The sequence below is a fragment of the Camelus dromedarius genome, chromosome 3 (genome assembly GCF_036321535.1).
Source record: "Camelus dromedarius isolate mCamDro1 chromosome 3, mCamDro1.pat, whole genome shotgun sequence".
Taxonomy (NCBI): Eukaryota; Metazoa; Chordata; class Mammalia; order Artiodactyla; family Camelidae; genus Camelus; species Camelus dromedarius.
Window position 1 is genome coordinate 63,640,381 of NC_087438.1, and position 19,055 is coordinate 63,659,435.

Below are 19,055 nucleotides of genomic sequence, written 5' to 3' on the forward strand. Positions count from 1 at the left end.
TGGCATTTTAGTGTCATTCCTAAGATGCTGGAACCACTGTTCTGTTTTCTTAGAACTGTCCCCACATCTGGTCTCAGGTGAACAAAGATCCTAGTTTTAATGATGGCATCCATGTGTACACAGAGAAACATGTAAAGGGCTCATTATTCTTAATGGAAGTACAGAAACTTAGAGAAATAAAGCACTACCTGCCATTTTCATGATCTCAATGGCAATAGAGTGCACAAATGCTTCAGTTTACAGAAACAGCTTGACCTTCCTGAACCCTCCCAGTGATTAATTAGAAAGCCTGTCTTACAGATTTTTCTCTCAGGTGTAGTAACCTTGTAGCCCTTACCATTAAGAACTAATAAATAAATGCTTGGTTAAGCATAAACAGGGTGATAGGCAGTGAAAGAGTGATGATCTTGGGTTTTATACAATATGCTCACTGTGTCATTTTACCTTGGAGGACAAAATAATATACAAAACTGAAAGTTGCAAAAGCAACTATAGTGAGCAATTTGTTATTATCCACTTAAAAGGTGTTCATAGTCCTCACTGTGAATGACCATCTTTGTAATTATATCATGATTAATTTTAATAAATAAAAATTCATGATTTTAAGAAAGGATTTTGAATTCTGCAATTAAACTAAAGACATATACTGGGTAAGGCTATCTAGAGGGTGATCAAATGTTTACATTTACTCTTTAAAAAAGAAGTAAACTAGATCAGAAAGCAAGTACTCACAATCAATGGAAACCTGCCCGTTTAGCAGATACTTGATTAGCTGATTTGTACAAATGTGGTAAGTTACCCATCAGATTAAATACAACTTCTCATCTCCTCCCCAAGTAGATTATGCTAATAAACTCAGGTAACTGCTGATTCCTCCCATTATCTTATCTTTTAAAATGAATTTTAAGAAATAAGATGTCAAGCTGGGAGCTTTGACAATCATGATATACCATAATCTTCAAAATTTTAGCTTCTACTCTGAAACTGATCATGAAAAGTAAAGTTGACCTCATTAAAACTATGCAGTCAGAATCCCATAAACCTGATGGTATATTCAGGAAAAAACAGATCAAACTGGCTGATTATAAACAAAATATTTGAATAACTAGCTAAATCAGTGAACAACTTAACTGATTCGTCTTAAAAGGCTCTTTAGAGCAGTAACAAATTATTTTACAAAATCTAGGCCAGTGTGAGTCATATTTTCACTTTTGTTATTGGGCGATGTGATTTATGCAAATATGACATATTTGTACTTCTTTGATAATTGCCAATTTAGTCAAACCAAAAGCAGTGACTTGAGATACACCCTAAAATATATTATTAAGGTATAATAGTTTGGATCAACATTTTTCTCTTTCAAGCCCACACGAAAATAGCTCCCAAAGAGGTTGCCTTATACTTTGAATAATTCCAAAACAAAAAATTACCAATTTACTTGGATAAGAGAGCTGTGGATTATATGAGAAGAGGGAACAAGAGAGCTACCTCAAAACATCACAGATTGATTCTTTGCAAATCCTTCTCCTGTTACAAAAAGTTAGCATCACACTTGCACTCAAACAAATGCAAAAAACTTAAGACCATCAAGTTAAATTGTAAGCTCTTTATGGAAAAATAACTTTTCTTTAGATTCCTCCAAAGATTAACAGTGTGCATCCTACATACACCTATTGAATGAATTACACCTTTTTTTTTTTTTTTTTTTTTCAGGAGGGAAAGGAAGAATATACAAAAGACAGCATCAGAAAGAGACTCCAGTTTTCAGGGCATTTAATTCATATCCGTTCTTCTTGATATTTAAAGCTGTTCATCCATAAAATTATTTATATGTTCTTGTCTACTGAGAGCAGTTAATAGTCACTCAAAATTTCACTACCAGAAATAACTTCAATATTTGGTGAGTATCTTTCCAGACATTTGTGTTCATACAAAGACAGAGGAAAAGGTTTTTTTTTTAAGGGGTAATTCCATAAATGCTTTAATAATACATAACAAATTATAGGAAAAACATTAAGTGAAGGAAAAAAATTGTTGGACTTCTGAGAAATGTTTCTTCACTGAGTTGTTAGAATTCCTTAAAAATTTCTTTAAATTTAATGAAAAAAATAGTATGAAAGAACTAACTATAGTATAGTACAGGAAACAGTATGAAAGAAAGTGGCTGAAGTCAGTACATAAAACAGTATCTTTTGAGAGCTGACTGTAAAGGATGCATTAACACATCAGTGGGCAAGCCTACCACTTCCCTTTTCCTCCATCCTCAACAGTTCATTTATGTGTGCATGCTCATTTGTATATAATTGGTTTTACATTGAACCGTATGACAAGATTTCCATGATAGTTTAATCTTAAGTATTCTTACATGGTATTTTATTTTGATTCATCTATTGCTAATAATAATTAGCACAGGTGCTATAATCCCTAAATTCTTACCTACTTGAGAATGTTGTCTTTATGTTTGAAAGATAACCTGCCTATGAGTGAAATTCTTAGATCATATACTTTTGCAACTGGAAACTTACAGCCATAGCCCCACTGTTCTGTCATTAGTGTTGCTTTGAAGAAGTCTAGACAAACCTGTTTTTTCCCATTTTACATGACTTTCTCAGTTAGGACACCCAAATAATTTTATCCTTAAATATCAGAAACTGTATTAGCATATGTTTTGGTATTGATTATTTTGTATTAAGTTCTTCTCAGCTGTAAAGGGCCCTTACAATATACAGATCAAATGCTTGTTCAGGAAAGCTTTCTTAAATATTAGATCATTTTTTGTTCCATTTGTCAATCTTCTTCAGAAACAGTAAGTTTTTGGTAGTGGGATTTCCTTCCTTTGTCTGTCTGCCACACCTATCATCTTCTTTATCATAATTTTTATATTGTTCTTTTTCCTAACTTGATTTGTAAGATTTATCCTCCATGTTTTTATTTCTCAATTCTGACCTGTGTGACTTTGTTTTCAAGAGTACATATTCTAATTTTTATTGCCTTTAATGGGGCTTTTATGTCTGTAATGATTTCTAGTTTCTCTTTCATTTTATTCCTGAGTTTCTAGCTCAGTTTTCATCTTCTGTTATTTCACTGGATCACCGTTTTGGGTGGCGGGTGGATGGAATTAGGGTTATGTATTTGTTTGTTTGTTTGTTTGTTTATTTATTTATTTAAGTGGAGGTACTGGGGATTGAACCCAGGACCTTATGCACGCTAAGCATGCGCTCTATCACTAAGCAATACCTTCCCCACTTGGATCACCTTTTTTAGCTTTCTTTTGATTGTCTTTAAGAAGTCATGTTGTCTAATTTCTTTGAGACGCTGGAGGATTATTTATTGGACACTTCTGTATTTCTCTGTGCCATTTCTCTTCAGGTATGTATTTTTCATCCATCTTTTGGTTATGTTCTTTTTTTCCCCCACGTTTTATGCATAGGTCAGAGTTGGTTTCTTTCTCCTATTAGGGCAGGCAAGATACCGTCTAAAGGGCAGGCTGTTTCTTTATTTGTGCTTAGTGGCTTCTTCAAAGAAGCCTCTCTGAAATACATATACTCCTATTCTTCAAGAGTTCTTTTAATTCCTACATCATGAGTTTCCTAAAACTCGTACCATGGGCTGGCTGATTTTCATCTTGTTCCCTGTCTCAGTGCTTATCTATCGCACTCTCTCGGGCTCCTCTGTAAAGTCTCATTACTGTTCATCAACCATTTGTGGACTAACCTTTCACTCCTGCTGTCCCCAGTTGATAAGTTTATGAAATACACTTATGGAATGGAAGAATTAGCGAAGGATCAATCTGGCTCTCTTTTAGAAAATACCACACTGCTGTTCTTTTTGGTTGGAGAAGTGGAGGGCATATTTCAGGGTATCCTTTTCAGTTATTTATTTTGAAATGATTTTATGTTTTTATATCAGGGATTATTATGTTTCTTTTACTCTCCAATTCAGAAATTGAGTCAGCAATGTTCTATTCTCCTAATTAGGTTTTAGTTATACCTAGGGGCTCCCTAGATACCCATGGCCAAGAACTCTAATATAAATAAAAATGCAGTATCATTCTCTGTTCTATTATAATTATCAACTGAGTTAAAGCAAAACCCACTGAGATGACTATTAAACTGCAATAGGAACCTTACAAAATAAGTGTGTGCTCCCAAAAGCACTTTTTACATCAGTCCTAAAACAACCCAAGGTGTCAGAATGAGGTAAGCTTACATTTCACCTTCCTTTTAAAAGCCTATTTTCCCAGACCTTCAGAACTTTTCCAAGCAGCTCTGCCCTGACTCTAGTCTGCTCTAATTATCTTTGGCGCTGAAGGAAATTGAGAGGCATCTCCTTAGCTCCTGCTGCCCACCTAGAGTGTTGTCATTGAAAACTGAGGCAGATAAAGAACTATTCTTCCAATTAGAACAGGTTTGCATCAAGTTGGCTTAAATTATTTTATTTTTTCAAGTATAATTCCTCAGGTATCCTCCAAATAGTCTTTCCCTCCACTTCTTTGGGGCCTAAACATACAGTAATGTTACAGGTAAAAAGGGGGTTTTAAAAACAATTACCATGTAAGGCCCAGCATGGTGACTATAGTTAATAACATTTGTAATGCATATTTGAAAGTCACTAAGAGAGTAAATCTTAAAAGTCCAATCAGGCTGAACTTAATCCTTAGGTCATGAAAATCCAAACCATGGCACCCATTTTTTTTTTTATAATGTATTAGGGTCTATGATATGAGTCCTAAATCAAATTAGACATTGTTAAACAATTATAACCATTGACTGTTAGTTAATCATATAAAGCTATCAAATATTTAAGGCCATATAGTTCCTGATTTAAAAAACACACATGAGTACCTAAAATATTTACAAAACAAATGGTTTGTAGTAATATTCTGTAGTATAATTTATTTTCCAGCATAATTAATATACTTAATATATCTGTTTCAGCCAAGAACTTAATAAATATTTTTTCCAGGGAAAATATCATTAAAGCTGATATAGAAAATCTAAAGCAGAGTAATATTTCACAGACAAACAACAGTTAAATCAAACAAACAAAAAATAGCTGACCTCATATATTTTTGCTTACAGGGAGACTCACTCCAAGATTCTAATAAGAATTCTGAGCACACAGTAAGAGAGAACACTTAGCTGTGTGAATGACTTAAATGTATAAAAGCATGGGTTTGGATTAACGTTAACACTGATTACTCAACAGTTCAATTCTATAGACATTTACTGTACATATAGCACAACGCAGTGAGTTTGGTGGTATGAGGTATAAACAGACATACAAGACATGACCTCACGGAGTGAATAAGCTAGTAACTGGGAGACAAAGCATGTGGGCAGGTAACTGCAGTAGAAGGCTGAAGGTGGGGGTGCTATTAAAAGTACAATCAAGAAGGCTAGGATAGCAGAGAGGCCAGAATATTCACATCTAGCTGGAAGTAATGGAGAAGGCTTCCTGTAGGAAGGAGCATTTGAATTGAATCTTGAGGAGAAGAAAGGTGGGGCTGGGGCATATGAAGGGCATAGCCAGGTCAAAGGCGTGGAAATGTGGAAGTCTTAGAGTGTTTACGAACAAATAGAACACAGTTTGTCCAAGGGTGAGATGCATTAGACAGTGGTGGAAAAAACTTTATACTTGAACACAGACTGGGGCTTATTCATGTAAGAGAAAGTGGTTTTCCTGTTTTACTATCTGTTCAGAATCACCTAGGGATCCTATTAGAATTCCATTTCCCAGGCCCAGCCCAGAGATGTGGCTGCATTAGGGCTGACGTGTGTCTGTGTGTGCACTTTGGACCACACTTTGAGAAACACCCATGTGGGGTTTGAAAAGCAATTCTTCAGGATTTAGAATATACTTGTAGGTATTAGAACCTTTCCTTTGGGGGGGGGCAGCGATAATTTGATTCGTTTCAGAAACCCTGCTTGTCTGGCTTTGTTTATGGCACTAAATACTTTTTCTAACATAAAAATAGATAATGAAGTCTGAAAAGAATATTGGTAAAATTTAATCTCTCTCTCTCTCTCTCTCACACACACACACACACACATGAATAGTCCACACCCTCCAATGCAAGACATCTCTTCTACCAAAAAGGACGTTCAGAGAATAGGCTATGCAAGCCCAAGGATTCCGCCGCCTTTGAAGCGCCTGTATTCAGAAACAGCACGAGACATCAAATGCTCTGCTTATCAGCAGGTTCAGGTAGAAGAGAAATTTAAAGAGATGAACTGTGACGTGGGGCGGTAAGGAAGACACATATAATCTGCCCTGTCGGTGTTACTGTGAAGAGGGGTATGCTCGTGCTTACATAAACCTTCATGCTGCTTTTACTAATTAACATATGTGAAACTCTTAGGAAAAATTTCCACAGGGGTAATGCCTCTCTTTACCCCCTTTATAATTCATCTTTCTTCTTTGCTTTCTTAATGGTGGCTGGACTCCTACAGTAGGCATCACATTCTTGATATTTTATGACAGCAATGCCACATTTTCATCCTTTTGGTGTTTCTTAATTTCAGACTCTGCATTTTGACAGCTCAACCCTGTTGATTAATGCCTTATAGGAACCCCTATATGGCCTGCCTGTTAGCGATCTAATTTTGTGCTGGAATGCCTGGGCTGGGATGTTGAACCGATTCACCACCCAGGTGGCTACATTTGGACTAAATGAGCTGTGAAGGGTTTCATCTTTGCCCATCACAGTCTTCCTTAGCGGAGCCCCACAGTATGCAGCCACTGCTCCGACATGATTTGTCACAACCCATCAATAGAAAATAAATTATTACCATTCTCACTTGTCAATGGGCTTGCCTTCACTTCGGCTGGCCAAATGATTGGAAGCTCAAAGGGAACATTTCCCATCTTTGTGGAGCATGATTATGACTGAACGCACCGCTCCCCTATGCATCTTGGTCAGGAAAAACACGTAGGGAAAGCGAATTAATTGGCTGTTTTGCGCCAGTGATTAGAACATTACACTTGAAGCCTGCAGAAACTGATATTAAGCAAGCAAGATTAGGTCGGCTTTGACTTTTATTTGCTTAGTGCAACATGATTAGCAACTGATTCATTCATTCAAGGTTAGTGCACTTGCTGCTGCAGAAGAAAATCTTCATAACATAATGATGCTGCATACCTTTAAGCTGATAAGCATGTTCCAGGCAGAAATCAAAAATCTCTTTGGGAAGGAAGCAAATGAGGATATGTAACAGAGAACTCATCAAATGACTTTAGAGTCATTCTTATGTCTGGCACTTTTGAAAATTATATTCCTCGGAAACCGGCTCTGCAAGCTGTATTTACAGAATGTAGAGATGGTAATTGTGTCAGTTCAGGAGACAAAGAATAAAGGGACCCAAGGAGCAACATGAAGTAGAAGGTGACACCTTTCAATGAACTAACTAACAATGAGTATGCTTTTAAAAGAAACAGAAAACTCTTCTTTCTTACAATCTACCGAAAGAGCAAAAAGAGCAAAAGATACAATGGCAGGGCATCAAGTTAGACCTCCTAATTAAATTCAGAGATGCAGTAGATCAAAGGGGAAACTGTATTAAAAAATTAGGTCTAGGGTGTGAGTTTATGTGTTAACAGCTTTCCCTGGAGTATAATGACAAGAGGCTTTATCTAACAGAATAATAAACAAAGTTATACTGTGTCAGTAAAAGAATGTCTGACACTTTAATTATTTAAAATATGCTAGTGTTTTAGATTTTGGCCATTTCTCCAAAACTAAGCAATTTTTATTATTGCCCTATCTTTTCTACCACCACCCAAGGATAAGAGAGAGGGGAAAAAACTGCCAATAAAGGTCAAAATCTAGTTCCTAACTTCCACTCTCTCTGATCTTCTTAAAGGATCTTTTCCCATCTCACTGTCTGCTCTTTAGCCCTGAGATGGACGTCCCAAGAGTAAACCATAGAAATACTGTTAGTGTAGCTCCATGTTTGTTTAATTTAGCTCAGTTTCACCTCTGCCACAGAAAGTGACACCTGTGGCTTAACAGCACTAAAATGTCTCTGCTTGGTCTCAATAATTCAAATGTGTAGAAGTTTTTCCCCATATCATAGATGTTTTGGTTTATCCAACTTCTATTATTTTTTTCCTCTTTTATCTTCTTTTACTGGCATGAATTACTGTCTTCTGGTGTTTAGAGATACAATGTTTTTGGGCTCCCAAGTCCCCTCTGTCTTCTGGATTAAGCTCACATGTCATCACGGCGAACTCCTCCTTTCACCTGGTAGTGGTTCTTGTTGTAGGAAGTCTTACCCGCTCAAGGCTGTATTTATCTCCATCCTGTACTGTTATTTCCAGTTTCCTCTATTAGAGCAAACTGGCTCTTTTACTTCTCCTTCTTATTCATGTCTTAGACTATTCAAGTAAGATCTATCTCCTGTGTCTTCTGTATATTTTGTCTGCTATCTTGGGTCCTACTTGCAACTCATTTTTTCCTTCTTGTCTTTGCCCTTTTTTTTTTTTTTTTAAGTTTACAAACACTGTTCCCTATTGGATCTTACCTGCTTACATACGATCCAAGTGAATATTCTTTATCTCTTTTAACCCCTGGATTATATTTCCTCACAAAGCATATCTCTAGCAGTATTCTGAGATATGATTAGGCATTTTATACATATGCCTGTGCATACAAACATATTGGTGTCTTTTTGGAACTTATGTGCCCATTTCCTGAATAAACACTGAGAAGTCAGAGATCACTTGATATATAAATAAATACATGATGTATAAATACCACCCTTGTGTTAATGCAGAGTATTTGTTAGCTAATGGCTGCCTTGATCTATGCTATTTATTCAATAATTGATGCCAATACTAGGAATTTTCTTATATGAACTTCAGCATATAGTTGTAATATTTAATATTTATTAGATAGCAAGGATTTATACTATGCAAATCACCTATGGATCTGTGGGTGAAATAAGAAATTTTTAAACACAAAGTAGTGTTCCTCAAACTTTTCCCAATCAAATAAGCAAAAAGATTGAACTCTTCAAAGTGAAAATGAACATCTTTGTCTCTTGAGCACCTGTTTATATATTGTTCATAAATAGAATTACAAAAAGTATGCAGTGTCAAGATTGGGCAATGGTGTCTTACAAAACATTGGCAACAATATACAGGTCTATGTGGAAGAGCCAACTTGATCAAGAAAAGTGAAGGGTCTGAGATCTTGCCCTGCTTGCAAGCTAAGGAGACCGCCTCCCACAGTTTCATATATGCTGGCAAAAGAAGCCAGGCCATTAGGAAAGAGGCAGAGGCCTTAATTTCTCGAGGTGCTGAGGGCAACATCAGTTTCATATTCACATTGGTTACCCTTGCCCCTCAGGCCCCACAGGGCAATGCCCAGTGGCCCAGGTAGATGCACACATCGTGGGTTTGTCACAGTAGAGGAACCTCAGATTTAGGAAACCCACTCTTCTAATGGGGCTGCTAACAAACCTGCCCAACCTTTGCCCCCGAGGGAATTACTATCTTTATCATCCAGCTAAAGAAATGAATCTGCTTTCTAACCTGAGGGAGTCACTACCTCTATCTTCCAAGGCAGCATGCTATGCAAAGATCCTCGAAATGTAAGACACATCACAAGACATGTAGAAACACCATGGAGGACTTCCATCTCCACAAAGTTTTACATAGTATTAATTATTTAGAGTATTTCTATAGTCTAGATTGCTGTGGAAAATATATTATGTACATTATGTCATTTAATCTATCAACAGCTCTATGAAATCGGTACTATTACCCCCATTTCATAGACAAGGGAATTGAGGCACTCAGTAACTTGACCAAAGAGGGTTTGACTCCATATTGCTACTCAGTATGCTGTATAGATGACATTAATATTCTCATGTAAAAAGTAAACTGGTCAAAGCCAAATTCTGATGCATGCATTTCAGAGAGGAAGCATAAAATGTAGTTCCTGATAGGTTTGGAGCAGGTATAGATTTGACTAGTTATAATCAATTTTAATCCCACACACATGTATACTCCTTTGTAATTGACTATGGGATTTCACAGGTATTACTTTTTCATTCATTCAAAAAGTATTGATTGATTATCTACTATAAGCAAGGTATTATACTTGGTTCTGGTGAATAGACCCATTGTTACTGCCTTCATTGAGCTTAAAGTATAGTCATGGAGACATAGTAAATAAATAATACACAATTAGTTGTTCAATTATAATTGTGAACTCTTGGCCTGGGTGAGCTCATTCATCTCCTCCAGATTCAGTTGCCATTTTGTCTAATGACACCCCCCCCCAAATCTATAACTCTGGCTTCTGTCTGTCTGTGGGCTTCATAATTTTTTAATCTGAAGTTTTACTAAGCATCTGGGGTGTTTCTTCCTACAAAAGGCTTTTTCTCCATTGTTCTCTACTTTAGTGAATGACAGTGACAATTACCTATTGGCCAAATGAGATATTTGGGCATCATGGTTTGCTTTTCTCTTTTGTCTGATAAACCACCAAGTCCTATTTTATCTACTAAATATTTTTCAAATAAATCCCCTTTGCTGCTAACCTAATTTGGGCCACCATTATCTCTGGCTAGAATCACTGCAACAGAGACTTACAAAAGTTGGCATTGCATCATCCCATCTCCACTGTACAGCTAGAGCCAGCACACGAAAGTCCTTTATAGTGGGGACCCAGACTTGTCTTTTCCTTTCTTAACCCTACAACTCTGCTTCCTAGCCCTAGACAACTCTGTTAACATATGTGAAAATACAGTGTTCTTCCTCCCCTCTTGAACTACAGGTGCTTTCTAGTTTGGAATATCATTTTGCTTCTCTGTCTTCACTTCCCTGCCCCTCCCTCCAGCTTTGCCTGGCTAACACTTACTGTTTTAATTCTAAAACGTCATCCCTCCTGTGAAGTCCTTGCTACTGCTCCTAATCCGGATTGCCGTTCTTGCCTCTACTTCAGGTAGCACCTGTGCTTCCCTACAACTTTAAACTCCAGGAGGAATAGGAACTGTGTCTATCTTGTTATAAAATGTACCAAGGTACCTTGCACATCTCACATGCTCAATGAATTATTTTAAATGAATGAATGAATATATGCATAAATGAGTGAATGAGTAAACAAATGAACCAGATCTCCTATAGTTTTCCCTGCAACTAATGTGATGCATGGAAAAGAGGGACCCTATAAAGGTTAGACCCTTCCCTCCCTTAATAATTGTGGGCATATTTGAAAAGAAATAAACTCTCAAAAAAAAAAAAACCCAAAAAGGAAACCCTTCAAAATGGACTCATTCATTGAGGCAAACTTATGCTATAAGAGAAATTCAATTTCATTGCAGCCTTGTTTCACTGCAAAATCCTTTCCTGAGGAGCATCGCTGTCTCCCTCCTCCAGCCTCTTCCCCTAATTAGACACCCAAGTGCTCCTGCTGAGCTTAGCTGCCCAGAGCCCTCCACTCTCATTGCCTCAGGGCTTGCACTCTGAGAAATGGGTCTTGGTCCTGGGCCATCTTTACCTGTCTTAATCGAACCTTATTTCTTCCTTTGCAAATATTAACACTGGCTGATTTCCTAATGGCTCCTAGTGGCTTAAGGAATTATATTAGCATTTTAGGAGTTAAAATGCCTACATTTGATTGAAAGATAACAGTAAATACATAAGCATCTGTGACAATCTACTGAGCTTTAGGACACCCTTCAAATAATTATCTCGAGTCAAACTCCGTCCGCCATGTTTACGTGAGGGCTTAACCTGAGTTTTGACAAAGAACAATCATTAAAACCTTTTGAACAGTGGGCATCTAATATGGTATTTGGTCAAAAGGAGGGTAATCTAAATAAAAAGTGGAAGTGACATTAACCTGCTTCTTTTTCTACCGAGGAACTCACTAATGAAATTCAACAGGCAAACAATTTCAAAGAACAAGAGAACACAAGTGAGAGCTTCAGAAAGGCAACTTTACAAGGTGTAGAAAGCCTGCAGTGACAAATAGTCAGGGAATCAGAAAGCAATATGGAATGACAGAGAAGGAAATGGAAAGGGATAAAAAATGGCAATCATTAACCAATTTAAAGTGTACACTTAAATGGCATTTAGTGCATTCACAGCTTTGTGCAACCACCACCTCTCGCTAGTTTCAAAACTTCATCACCATTGGGGTTTTGATAGGGGTTACATTTACTCCTAAGTATTTTATTCTTTTTAATGCTATTGTAAATTGAATTATTTTCTTAATTATCTTTCTGGATTGTTCATTGCTAGTATATAGAAATGTAATTGGTTTTTGTGCATTTGGAACTCTGCTAAATTCATTTATTGGCTCTAACTTTGTGTGTGTGTGATCTTTAGTGTTTTCTAGATATAAGATGATGCATCTGTGAATGGGTAATTTTACTTCTTGCTTTCTAACTCAGATGCCTTTTATTTCTTTTTCTTGCCTACTTGCTCTGGCTAGAACTTCTAATATAACATTGATTAGAAGTGGCAAAAATGGACATTGTTCCTGATTGTAGGGGAAAAGCTTTCAGTCTTTCACCGTTGAGTATATTGTTAGGTTATTTATATATGGCCTTCATCATAGTGAGGAAGTTTCCTTCTATTTCTAATTTATTAAGTGTTTTTATCATGAAAGGATGTTGAATTTTATAAAATTCTTTTGTTGTATAAATTGAGATGATTTTGGTTTTTTCCTTCATTCTAATAATGTGACATACCACATAGATTAATTTTTGTCTGTTGACTCATTCTCAAATTCCAGGACAAAATCCAACTTGGTCATAGTGTATAACCCTTTTAACGTACTGCTTCAGTTTGCTAATATTCTGTTCAGGATTTTTATGTCAATATTCATAAAGAATATTTGTAATTTTCATGTAGTATCTTTGTCTGGCTTTGGTATCAGTGTAAACATTTTAAAAATATATTCTGGATATGAGTTCCTTTTCAGATCTATGATTTACCCCCCCCAAAAAAGGCAATCAAGAAGAGACAAAGGAATTTACTACCAAAGGAGAGCAAAAGCTAATAGAAGTAAGAAAGCAGATCTAGTGCACGTGAAGCAGAAATGTTCATCAACCAGGTACATTTTATACAGGCCAGATGAGAGAGCAGTGCAAGCAGCCTAGCAGAGTGAAGGAAACACAATTGGTTGTGGAATGGAGAAAACAGGTCCAAAGGCAGCATAGAAAAAACAAGATTTGACCTTAGACTTTGTGTGAGGCATGTGAAGAGTCAAATATTTTTAAAACTGATAAGCTGAAATATTGATAAAGAATATACATACGTTTTTGTCTGGAGCTAAATATGAGATGAAACAGAAAGAAAGATTTAAGAATTTAAGTCCCTTCTATTTTTATTATCGATAATCTCATTTGCCTAAGAAGTCTACTTGATTTCTGTATTTCTCTCTCCTAATTTTCCCTGATTAATCTTCCTAAAAGCCATTTGATTATGTCATTCTAGTTATTGCTTTATCAGTTATCTTTTATGGATCTCTGCCTTATCTCCCATTACTTACTGCCCTGACTCCTTTTCTTCTCCAACAAGCTTCTTGAAAGGGTGAGCTTTCCTGCTGAATGCACTTTCCAGTGGTCACAGTAATCTAGGGCCCAATTCAATGAACACTTTTTACTCCTAACCTAACTTATTCTCTCTGGCATTTGAACTGATGAATGTGTGTTCTTTCATCAGACTCTCTCTCCTTCCTTGGCGATGTCGTCACCTCCTGTAAACCCCTGGGTGTCCCTGAGGATTCTCACAACCCAGACCTCCCTGATAAGCTCCAAATCCATATTTACAACTCTAGCTACTTCTATCAAAATGAATTCCTGGCACATCAGATTCAATGTCCCAACTAGCATTCATTTTCTCACTGCCTCCTCTTGACCCCATACCGGGCTCCTCTAAAGTGATTTTGGTGTATTTAGGGAAGACAAGCCAGTTGATCCCACCCAAAAGAGGCTTTCCCAACATGCTTTGTTTATGCTGGTCTAGGACCCCCAGTACATCATCTTAATATTATTCTGTCAGTTTGGAATTAGAGATCAGCTGGTTCATTTGACCCTAAATATTGGTTCCAACTATAAGGAACAGAAAGCAAGTTAAGAATATAGTGAAAGCAAAGTTTAAGCAAGATTACTCTGCAAGTAAGTTGAAGGGATGGCCTGAATCTAGAAATTCAGACTAAGACTCTAGGGATGAAAAAAGTAGCAGTAGCAGTGGGAATAGAGAAGGTGGAATATTTATGAAAGACATGCTGAGAGAAATGTTGGTGGAGCCAATTCCATTCAGCTGGAGTAGAAGGTATGTTTACTTGCTGTCATTTAGGTCTTTTCACTTAGCTTTCAACACTGGTCAGGAGGAATGAAGCCATTTGTTTGTGGTAGGAGGAGATAAAAGGCAGCCTGGTTCTGGAGGACACTGGGCCAGGCCTGCTGGGCCCCCATTCACACTAGAGGGCTCAGTCTGTCCTAGGTAGATTAATGTTAACACCACTTACAGTTGATTTGGCGAGGTAAGCCATTTTTCTCCACCTCCTCACTTCCTCATCATAGAAAAGATTCACACAACACAAGTTTTCTCTAAGAACTTCCCTATACAGGAGTACAGGCATACCTCAGAAATACTGTGGGTTTGTTTCCAGACCACAGCAATAAAGTGAATATTGCAACAGAGTGAATGTGAATGAATGTTTTGGTTTCCCAATACATATAAAATTTATGTTTACACTATATTGTAGTCTATTAAGTACACAATAGCATATGTCTAATAAAACAATGTACATGACTTAACTAAAAAATATTTTATCATTAAAAAATGCTAACCATCATCTGAACTTTCAGTGAATGTAATCATTTTGCTGGCGCAGGATCTTGCCTCCTTTGTTGATGGCTGCTGACTGATCAGGGTAATTGCTGAAAGTTGGGGTGACTGTGGCAATTTCTTACAATAAGGTAACAATGAACTTTGCTGCAATGATTGAGTCTTCCTTTCAGAAACAATTTCTCTGTAGCATGTGATGCTGTTTGATACATTTTACCCACAATAGAACTTCTTTCAAAATTGGAGTCAATCCTCTCAAACCCTGTCACTGCTTTAACAGCTAAGTTCCTAAACCCTTTGCTGTCATTTCAACAATCTTTACAGTATCTCCACCAGGACTAGATTCCATCTTTCTTTGCTCATCTATTAGAAGCACATCCTTATTTACTAAAGTTTTATGATGGGATTATAGCAGATCATCACATCTTCAGGCTCCACTTCTAATTCTAGTCCTCTTGCCATTTCCACCACATCTGCAGTTACCTCTTCCACTGAAATCTTGAACCCCTCCAAGTCATCCACAAGGATTGGAATCAACTTCTTCCAAACTCCTGTTAATGTTGACATTTTGACCTCTTCCCATGAACCATAAATGTTCTTAGTAGCATCAAGAATGGTGAATCCTTTCCAGAAGGTTTTCAGTCGACTTTCAATCCATCAGAGGAATCACAATCTATGGCAGCTATAGCCTTATTAAATGTATTTCTTAAGTGATAAGACTTGAAAGTCGAAATTACTCCTTGACCCATGGACTACAGAATGGATGTTGTGTTGCCAGGCATGGAAACAACATGAATCTTCTTGTACATCTCCATCAGAGAACTCAGGTGACCAGGTGCATCATCAGTGAACAGTAACATTTCTAAAGGAATCTTTTCTTCTGAATAGTAGGTCTTAATAGTAGACTTAAAATAGTCAGTAAACCATGTTGTCAACAGATGTGCTGTCATCCAGGGTCTGTTGTTCCACTTACAGAGCACAGGCAGAGTGGATTTAGCATAATTCTTACAGACCCTAGGATTTTTTGGAATGGTAAATGGGCATTGTCTTCAACTCAAAGTCACCAGCTGCATTAAGCCCTAACAACAATCAGCCTATCCTTTGAAGCTATGAAGCCAAGCATTGACTTCTCCTCTCTAGCTATGAAAGTCCTACATGGCATCTTCTTCCAATGTAAGGCTATTTCATCTACACTGAGAGTCTGTTGTTTAGTGTCACCACATTCATTAATTTCTTATCTAAATCTTCTGGATAACTTGCTGCAGATTCTACATCCACAAGTGCTGTTTCACTTTGCATTTTAATGTCATGCAGATGGATTCTTTCCTTCAACCTCATGAAACAACTGTACTAGCTTCAAACTTTTCTTCTGCAGCTTCCTCACTTCTCTCAGCCTTCACAGAACTGAAGAGGGTTTGGGCCTTGTTCTAGATTAGGCTTTGGCTTAAGGAAATTTGGCTGGTTTGATCTTCTATCCAAACCACTAAAGCTGTCTATCAGCAATAAGGCTGTTTTGCTTTCTTACTCATTTGTTCACTGGAGTAGCATTTTAAATTTCCTTCAAGAACTCTTCCTTTACTTTCACAGCTTGGCTGACTGGTGCAAAAGCCCTAACTTTCAGCCTAACTCGGCTTCTGACCTGCCTTCCTCACTAAGCTTAATCATTTCTCGCTTTGATTTAAAGTGAGAGACATGCAACTCTTCCTTTCCCTTGAACACTTAAGCAAGGTTATTAAGTGGCCTAATTTCAATATTGTTGTGTCTCAGGGAATAAGGAGGCCGAGGAGAGGGAGAGAGGTGAGGGAATGGTGGGTCAGTGGCGCAGTCAGAACACACACAACATTTATCAATTAACTTTGCTCTCATGTGGGCATGGTTTGTGGCACCAAAAACAATTACAGTAGTGACATCAAAGATCACTGATCGGAGGTCACCATAACTAATATAATAATTTTAAAAGTTTGAAATATTTTGAGAATTACCAAAATGTGACACAGAGACACGAAGTGAGCACATGCTATCTGAAAAAATGTCACTCATAGACTTGCTTGAGTCGGGGATGAGACAAACCTTTAAGTTGTAAAAAGAACGCAATAAAATAATGCCATCTGCAGCAACATGGGTGGACTTGAAGATTGTCATTCTAAGTGAATGAAGTAAGCCAGAAAGAGAAATAAAAATACCATATGATATCACTTATATGTGGAATCTAAAAAAAAAAAAATTAAAAAAAAGGCAAATGAACTTATTTACAAAACAGAAACGGACTCACAGACATAGAAAACAAACTTATGGTTACTGGTGGGGAAGAGGGTGGGAAGGGATCAATTGAGAGTTCAAGATTTGCAGATTCTAACTACTATATATAAAATAGGTAAACAAGAAGTGTCTACTGTATAGCACAGGGAACTATATTCACTATCTTGTAGTAACCTATAATGAAAAAGAATATGAAAACAAATATATGTATGTATATGTATGACTGAACTATTATGCTGTACACCAGAAATTGACACAACACTGTAAACTGACTATACTTCAATAAAATTTTTTTAAATAAATAAAAATTTTTTAAAATTAAAACATTTTAAAGTAGAGACAAAATGAAAAAAAATGAAGAAAAAAATTTTTAATGAAAAAATGGTGCCCATAGACTTAGCTTGAGTTGGGATTGCCACAAACCTTCAAGTTGTAAAAAATGCAATATCCACAAAGTTCAATAAAATGAGGTATGCCTGTGTTAGACTAGACATTCACAAAGGAACAGGAAATAGCTTGCTGGTTTTTTACACATTTGTAATTCTCTACTACTGCCCTTTCTTTGGTGATAGTTTAGGTGTACTGAAGAGTATAGAAACAGATTAGATTAAAATCTGTATTTTAATCCTCTAGTTGCCAAGTTTTCATGAATCTATGTTAATTAAATAACTTGAATCAGGCCCTCATTTACACATTTACTCCTTAATTATTGTGATTAGCTTCACTTTAAAATTCTGCATCAACTGGAAATGAGTCTTATAAAACAAAAAAATATTATGACATATTAATGTTGACATAAAAGGAAAATATGAACATTTCAAAGGATTCCCCCCTCCTCTCTTTTACTGTATGTACATGTAGGAGTTAAATATGAGGCAATTATTCAAATGTTTTAGACCTCAAATGTCTAGATAACTAGAAGGAAACATTTCCAAGTTAAATTATTCACATCTTCTAATTTTCCTTTTTGTTTGGTGAGTATAGACACAGTTTCAAGTGACTTACATGTCATTTTTTAATTGCCTTAAATTCTAAATAAACAGCATAATCAAAGAACTTCACAAGAGCACAGACTTCACTCTTAACAAACACACGTTCTCAGTGGTGTCTGATTTTACATCTTTTGCATATAGTAGCTTCCTCCACAAATGAGGAGTCATGAAGATTAGCTTCCACAGTGATTCACAAAATCGAGCAGTGAATGAATCCCTGATGTCACATATGCTATTTATACCCAGGATCATCATGGGCTGAACGAGTGGCCCGCTGAACAGCGTATTTAGCTACACACACCCATGCTGTAGCTAAGGTTATATTTTAAAATGACAGTCTTGATTTTTAAAATCTTACTTTCTTAAAATGTATTTCAAAGAGTTACTAGATCAGGATAGAGAAGACAGAACTATAGTCTAGGAAGAATACTTTTCCTCCTCATATATTCAGATATCAATGTTTTGTTCAAGGAAAAAAAAAAAGGATGGGAGGAGGGACAACCAAATCTATCATGGAGATTTAATGTGTTGGTATTGAGGACTTAAGAGCATACATGGGACTCAAAGTACAGGATAATAAAGGGATTGTGTGAATTATAATCAGAATCATTTATAAAGCAGTAGATTTTCTTATCAAAATAAGAAGGTAGCAATTTGCAAATGTCTCATTGTTGGGCTCCCTTATAACCTTGGGTATGCTGCCCAATAATGTATAATCATGGGGCTCACTGAGGCAGAGTAATGAAATCCATAGAATATTGAATATGTGCAATGTTTGGTTTCACAGTCCTCACGTGGTATAATAATAACATAACACTAATATAAATACAGCTGTATTCTGGGGATGGAACACTGTTAGCAACTCCAGAGTCTTCAGGTGAAGGGGGTGGACCTATAATGGAAGCCACAGAATATATTTCCATCACAGGATCACATCAAAAATCAGCCAAACGTGTAAAACCCAAAAAGACTGAAGCAGTAATGACACTCTTT

General features: G+C 36.7%; 1 protein-coding gene and 1 long non-coding RNA gene across 5 annotated transcripts in view; one reads left to right on the plus strand and one right to left on the minus strand.

Annotated features, from left to right (window-relative positions):
• Positions 1-19,055, plus strand: part of LOC105095503 (uncharacterized) — a 79,693-nt gene that overhangs the window by 46,729 nt on the left and 13,909 nt on the right. For both annotated transcript variants that reach the window (XR_010379189.1, XR_010379190.1), the window contains one exon: positions 1,714-1,900. This is a non-coding gene — a long non-coding RNA (uncharacterized LOC105095503). The remainder of the gene's footprint in view (positions 1-1,713; positions 1,901-19,055) is intronic.
• Positions 1-19,055, minus strand: part of KIAA0825 (KIAA0825 ortholog) — a 352,861-nt gene that overhangs the window by 38,084 nt on the left and 295,722 nt on the right. The window lies entirely within an intron of this gene.